A 6,000-nucleotide genomic window follows, 5' to 3' on the forward strand; every position below is an offset into this window, starting at 1 on the left:
TGATTTCTTTCCTGCATCCTTACAGTCTTAGGTCTTGTAGCTGGGCTTCTTGTGCCTCCTCCCTCTCAGTTTTGAGAGGAACTTCTTGTCACGGGCCCTGACGCTCTTCTAATCTTTTTGGATCGCGTTAGGGCCTCCTTGCGTCACTGTCAGGGTTCCGCAGGTCTTGTTGCTGGACGAGCTCTTCCGTCCAGTTGTCTCTCTGTTTGCCGAGAGCGTTCTCTCGTCTCGGAGGCGCGCAGTTTGTAGCGTTTCTCATAGCGTTGGTGTGTGCGTTTGAGTTTGTCTCGGACCGCCTTGCTGGCCCTGTAGAGTCGGGTAGGTGGCACAGTGATGAGAGGTTAGGGTTCATCTGTTGCTGTGCCAAGGCTGTTGGGGGAAAGGTTGTACCGTCATCTCGGATTGAGTGGCCCTCCTCAGCGGGCGAGGACCGTAATCACCGTGACATTTTGTGGGCTCGGAGGCCGTGACCGTAGCTGTCTGGGAGAGGCGGCTAGAGTTCAGCTGAGCAGATTACCTCTGCAGGGTGTTCAAGCTTGTACGTGCGTAGGGCTTCATGTTTGAAGTCATATGTTTGTTTTGATGGCAGGTTATAGTCGGTCTTCAGGAACCGTTAAGGTACTGCTGTGCAACCAGGCGACTTGTTTGGTATTGGTTTTGGAGATGCCGAGGGACGAGTCGTGCAGGGCGACGGAGGGGAACTGAGGGGACCGATGTAAGCGGGTGAGGTGGTGCGTGGTGTATATAGAGGGAAGATGTGACCGATGGCTCTATGACTCCGTTGCTCCTTGCGTTTGTCTTTTGGTTTGGGTTTGAAGTAGCGTAGCAATGAGCAAAGGAGGCAAGTCGAGCAAGGCGAGTGGTGATTGGTGGGCTGAAGTAGCAGCTCTTTTCTGAGGTGTTGTGTTGCTGGGGAAGTTATAAGCAACGCGCGTTGTTCGGGTGTTACGGACGGCGGGCGAGCTGGACACGGCACCTGGAAGTGACGTAGGCCGGGTGGGAGGCTGTCGAGGGAAAGGGGTGCGAGACGGGGATCGGTGCGGGCAGGCTGTGGCATCGGGCAGCATCTCGGGAGGTGCCTTTTCGCTTGGCTTTTTGCAGGTGCCGCTGGCAGGCTCGGAGCGGTGCTGCCGCGTGCCTATGAGAGGTCTGAGAAGGTGGGGCAGCGGCCAGCATCTGAGACCAGAGAATGCTGTGGTCCGTCGTCGAGCTCTTCAGTTTTGTAGGTAACACGTGGGCCGTCTTTGGAACGGCGTATGAGCATTAGAAGCGAGCTGGGTAGTAATGAGGAAGTCACGGGGCGGTGATTTCTCACGAGCGTAACGGTAGTTTACTGTGTGTTGATACATTTGGTGCCACAAGCGATGACGGAAGCGGGGTGTGATGCTGGAACCTGTGCAGAGCAGGTGAGCCGATGGGCATGTTCCTTTTGATGAGGGGGGTGCTCTGGAAGAGAGCTGTGTTGACCCGTGTGATACTTATTGCTGGCTCTGGTGTTTTTTGGGGTGTTTTTTTTTGTTGGTTTTTTTTTTCACGTGATGAAGAGGCACCTGGCCACTGCGAGAATATCCTGGTTAGCTGGTGTGTTTCTTGTTGTGAAAGGATTCATAATCTGGCCCATCTGAAAGCCCCACAGTGTGACTTTTGTTAGGAAGAGATCTTGAAAAATTGAGATATTTCTTATTCAGTGAGGTTGCATTCTATGAACTTGCCATCAGAGTGCATCTTAGAGACAATGTCTTTGTCAGTAGAACTCATCAGCACAAGACTTGCGAAGTACTGCTTTTTTTTCTAAGATGACAAAATCAATGGTCCTTGCGGAGATCCAAGCACAGCACATACTCCAAATGTTGATGGCATTGGTAGTGCTTGGGTTCTCAGTTGTAACAGTCGAGATCCCATAAAAATACGGTTCCCCTGCATGCTTCGGTACAGCCAAACGCATTAGCATATCTGCCGGTCCTTCTTGGTAGCCCCATGTATTGCAACACTGGGGATTTGATTTGCGTGGGTTTTTGTTGTGGTATTTTTTTTCCCCAAAAGAATTAAAACCGTATCGGGGATCTCTTAACTCACCGATTCTTCTGTCATAAATGAAAGTTTAAAAAAAGCTAACAGCGTCTGATTTACGACGTGACTTGCGCTGTTTCAGCTGTAACTGCCGAGCAGATGTAGCGTACGATTTGTTAGGTGTAATTAAGCAGGTAGGTATTTGTTGTAAATATTTAACGAGGGGCGACTGAATGTTGGGGTGGGGGCGGTTTTTTCCTGCCGGTATTTTGAGGGAGCGCTCTTAAGTATTTTATTTCAGTCTCGCTTTGGATGCGCGTTTCCCTGGCAGTTCAGCAGCATCTCTTGGGCGGGGCAGCTGGGCGGACGTCCCTCCCGACTCCATAACACGCCAAAACCCCCCAGTCACGTTGCTGCTGTGTATTTTGGAGATAGATAATCTTATGGCGGGTGTGAACGGCTGTGCGAGTTAAATGAACGCAGAAGGAAAATGGAAAGCTTTCAGAGCCTAGACGCTCATATTGGATGTGCGTAAACACGCGCCCGCCTTCTCAGCACAAAGTGCATTACTGAGATTTATTCTTAATTTTTTACGTTACTCTTTCAAGTTTGACGCTTCGCTTCAGGCTTCATGGAGCCAGGCAGCAAGACGTGCGGCGGCAGGGCGAGGGCTGTAGCTGCTGCGGCGGATCTGTAAGCGGAGGTTCCGGTTACGGTACAACTTTGCCCCGCAGCCTCACGGGGTTATCTCCCCGCAGCGGTGCCGTAAGGAAGGGATGAGACGTTTTCCAGCACCAGCCAGAGCGTTCAGTGTTACGCGAAGAATCTGTTCAAAATGGTATCGGTTAGTCTTAATACCGTTTTCAAGTGTTCCAGTCCCTCTAGCTTTTAAAGGAGGTGTTGTGTTTTGACGTGACCCGTTTGCCCAGAATCTTGCTGCGGCTCAATTTCCTTCCTATCCCTTGTGCTGACTGAGTTCCTCCATTTTCTTCTGTGCTATTTTATTCACGTGCTGAAATATAGTTTGGGATTTCTGTTTTTCAGATGTCTTCTCAGTGTCTCGTGATGCTCAAGAGATGCCCCCCGGCCCGGGTTTGCCTGCCGGTCGTTAAGCGTGGTGAAGGTAAGGGGCCATCCCTCTGCCTGGGGGCTCCCGGCTCTGTCTCCAGCGGGTGCCCCGCAGGTGCGGCCGCGAGGGCTGCCTGGTGGGGAGAGTCGGGGCCCCCAGGGGCCGGGGCTGTTTGTCGCCCCGGGGAGCCCGTCCCAGCGCGGGAGCGTGGCCGAGCAGAGCCCGAGAGAGACGTGACACCGTCCTCTGGCACGCTCCCGCTCCGCCGTGGGGCGGCCGCTAGCCTGCGGACAGGGGCTGGTGGGGCTGCAGCTGTTTGGGGGGCTGCCCCACCTTTTAGATTTTAGCAGAGCTCCCCCTTTTCTGGGGGGTGGGGTGTGTGTGTGTGTGTACCTTTGTAAATGGCACTATTAAAGTAATGAGCTGCAGGTTGGAGTAGATTCCCTTGTTTAGTGCCCTTCTTGGGGGTGAATAAAATTGGGGGGGGGGGGGGGGGGGCGGTGTGATGATGTCATGCGGGGCGCCCCGGTGTCACTGGGGGAGCTGATAATGCGTCAGAGGAACAGGTGAGTGGGGGCGTCATGTAGGGGTTCCCCCCCAAAAAGGGGGGTTGCAGCCCCAAAATGCCTGAAAATTGAGGGGGGCTATTACAAAAACCTCTTATTTTATATATATTGACATGTCATATTAATTGATAGATGTATAAAGGGATTTTAAAATAAGAACTTCTCTCTCCTATATTATATAACGGATTTCAGGATACAAAAATTCTACATTGAGATACAGGGTTTTAAACCACAAAAGTAACTCGACTGTCTAAATATCTAAATTAAAAAATAAAGGAGTTTAAAATGAAGAAAAAGGATAGATGAAGGAATTCAAAGCAGAAGAAAGTCTGGCTAGAGCGAGCATCTACGCTTAGTGTGTGTTACATAGTCTAAGCAGATGTGTAATCTAAATAGAGGTTATATAGAGTGAAATAAGCCTAGGTATAACTGTAAGTAGATGTCTAAATAGAGAAGTCGAAAAAGATTGAAGTGTCAAAGGGTAAGTAAGCAGATAGCTAGCCTAAATAGGTGGTTTATATACGTGTTAATATGGAAGTCTGAACAGGTATGTGTAAATAGATATGCTGTGTAAGTGTAAATAGCCTAAGTAGGTGTAAGTGTAAATTTAATAGCTAAGTCTAAACACGTGTTGTATGTAAATGTAAAATAGATAGTATATATAAAATATAGATGTACTCTGTAAGGATGTGTAAGTAGACACACAAGTGCAAATGTCTATGCTATATAAGGTTTTAAAATGCAAAGAAACCATGTTGACAGAGATGTTTATAGAGAGGATTTAAAAATTGGACACACACCCCACCCCCACCCCCCAATCAACTGAAGACACAAAAGCGCTTTCAAATGCTGCCCCTTTCCCGTTCTCCCTCTCCCATCCCGATTTGGGGCCGATTCCCCCAGATGGGGACTTCCCCCTCTGGGGCTGCGCAGGCAGCCTGGGAGCTGCTGCCAGGGCAGACAAACACCCCAAAGCCCCCAAGTCTGGGTCTGCAATGGGGGGTGAAAAACCCCAAACAGGCAAAACACCCAAACAGGTTTGGGGGAAAGAAAACAATTGGGGGCTCCTGGGAAAGCCCACTCCTGCTGGGTTTGTGCAGCTGGAAAGGGGGGGGGGGGGAAAAAAAGCGGTGGGGGGGTGGATGGGTTGGAACCCCACTAACCATTCTCATGCACAAAACCAGGAGCAAAAATCACCGATTTCTTTGTTGTGGAAAGGGCCAAAGAGACCCAGAAGTGAACCGTTTGGAAAAGCAATCCCAACTTTGTTCCTTTGGCTTTTTTTGCTTTTCCATAAGGTAAAACCCCCAAAACCCCCAACAACAAAAAAAGCCAAGCCATCCAAACAGAAATCAGCACCACCAAACGACCGCCCCAAAAACCCCAAATTGGGGAAAATTTGGGGTGAAACAGCAGCAGTTTGAGGGGCATTGCTGGGGCTTATCCGGAATGGATTCTCCGGAGTGGGTCGGTTATCTGGAGCGGATCATCTGCTGCAGGTGAGCCCAGGTGAGTTGCCCGTTGGGGATTATCCTGGGGGGACCCCCCTGGTGTCAGTCATCCCCATGCATGTTCCCCATGGCGTGTCTGCCCAGACATGCCCCTGTCCGGCAGTGTCCGCCTCCTCCCCCGCCCTCCCTCTGCGTGTGTCTGTGCCCTCCCAGACGCTGTCCCCTGAGATGGCCCCCCTGCATGACTTTTTTTCCCCGGTGACATTCCTCCCCCCCGCTTCCCCTGGCCTCCTGTTCTGTGCTCGCTGAAGCCTCGTGCTTACGCAGGATGAGCAGTGGCGAGGCGAGGCGCTGCCAAGCCAACGAAGCCCAAGGCTCAGCAGCGCACAACTCCTTTGCAGGGCAGCCGCTGGCATCTGGTCTGCCTGGCTGCCCTGTGCCCCGACGCACAGCTGCCCCCCTCACCCCGGGCAGCCTGCCTTCAGAAGGGCAGCTGTGTTCCCCTGATGGATTTTCTTCTTTAACCCTCCAGGACCTGTTGACTTGCTGCTCTCCCTGTCCCAGCCCTGATGCCGCAGGCCTACAGCAACTGATGGGGCTTACTCCGGGGGGGGTGTGGGGGTGGGAAAGGGGACCTTTTTCCCCAGGTGGTTTGTGCTGCTTCTCCTCCCTCGGGCGTGGGGTGGGGGCGAGTGGGGCAGGCGGGAGGACAGTGCGCATGCGCAGTGGCGCCTTTGCTGCTCTCTGCCGCCACCGTGCGGCCAAACCGCGGTACTGCAGGCGGGCGGCCGCGCATGCGCAGTGGCGCCCTTTTCTGCTCTCTACCGCCACCGTGCGACCAAACAGCGGTACTGCAGGCGGGCAGCCGCGCATGCGCAGTGGCGCCCTTTTCTGCTCTCTACCG

The sequence above is a fragment of the Phalacrocorax carbo genome, unplaced genomic scaffold (assembly GCF_963921805.1).
Source record: "Phalacrocorax carbo unplaced genomic scaffold, bPhaCar2.1 SCAFFOLD_91, whole genome shotgun sequence".
NCBI classification, from domain to species: domain Eukaryota; kingdom Metazoa; phylum Chordata; class Aves; order Suliformes; family Phalacrocoracidae; genus Phalacrocorax; species Phalacrocorax carbo.